Here is a 1011-nt window from a genome sequence, read left to right on the forward strand (position 1 = left end):
ATCATCATCTTCTTCTTCTTCTTCTTCTTCTTCTTCTTCTTCTTCTTCTTCTTCTTCTTCTTCTTCTTCATTATCATCGTTATCCTCATCATCATCATCATCATCATCTTCATCATCCGCATCATCATCATATTCTTTTTCTTCTTCTCCATCATCATCATCATCACCACCAACCCCATCATCATCATCTTTCTATTATTATTATTATTATTATTATTATGATTATTATTATTATTATTAGGCGGCGAGCTGGCAGAATCGTTAGCGCGCTGGGCAAAATGCTTAGAGGTATTTCGTTTGTCCATTTGTTCTGAGTTCAAATTACCCCGGGGTCAACTTTACCTTTCATTCTTTCAGAGTCGATAAAATAAGTACCAGTTACGCACTGAGGTCGATGTAATTGAATTGTATCCTCTCACCAAATTTCAGGCTTTGTGCCTATAGTAGAAAGGCTTCTTCTTCTTTCTTCTTCTTCTTCTTCTTCTTCTTCTTCTTCTTCTTCTTCAGCTGGTATTTATTTTTATCGACCCACAAAAGACCTCGGCGGAATTTGAACTCAGAACGTAAAGAGTGACGAAATTCCGCTTAGTATTTTGCCCATCGTGCTAAGGAGTCTGTCAGCTCGCTGCCTTACAATCAATAATAATAATAATAATATAATAATAATAATAATAATAATAATAATGATGATGATGAGGATGATAAATGCCCTGATGCAGTACCAGGCAGTGGCTCTCGTGGCTGCTGATCTTAATTGATTGGAAGTGCTATCATGTACATTGTTTTGTCTTGGTATAAAAGATGGGCTACAACAAATATTCTGCTCAATACCACAGATTTGCTTGTCAGTTGTTTGACCATAACCAGTTGAGCATGTCCCTTAGTGGCTGATGATAATGGCATCTCTGATCACCAGCAGAAGTAGTGGGGGAGCATCCATGTTTCCAGAGGTGAATTATTCAAACCTCAAAGAATCCCCTCAAAAGGTCCCTGAATAAGGGTTGTTTAAGG

At 37.6% G+C, this 1011-nt stretch overlaps 1 long non-coding RNA gene across 1 annotated transcript in view; it reads left to right on the top strand.

Moving 5' to 3' along the window:
* The first annotated feature begins 538 nt into the window (after positions 1-538).
* Positions 539-1011, top strand: part of LOC118762463 — a 15901-nt gene continuing 15428 nt past the window's right edge. Inside the window, exon 1 of the long non-coding RNA XR_004998215.1 lies at positions 539-616. This is a non-coding gene — a long non-coding RNA (uncharacterized LOC118762463). The remainder of the gene's footprint in view (positions 617-1011) is intronic.

Source organism: Octopus sinensis, linkage group LG3 (assembly GCF_006345805.1).
Source record: "Octopus sinensis linkage group LG3, ASM634580v1, whole genome shotgun sequence".
Lineage (NCBI taxonomy): Eukaryota > Metazoa > Mollusca > Cephalopoda > Octopoda > Octopodidae > Octopus > Octopus sinensis.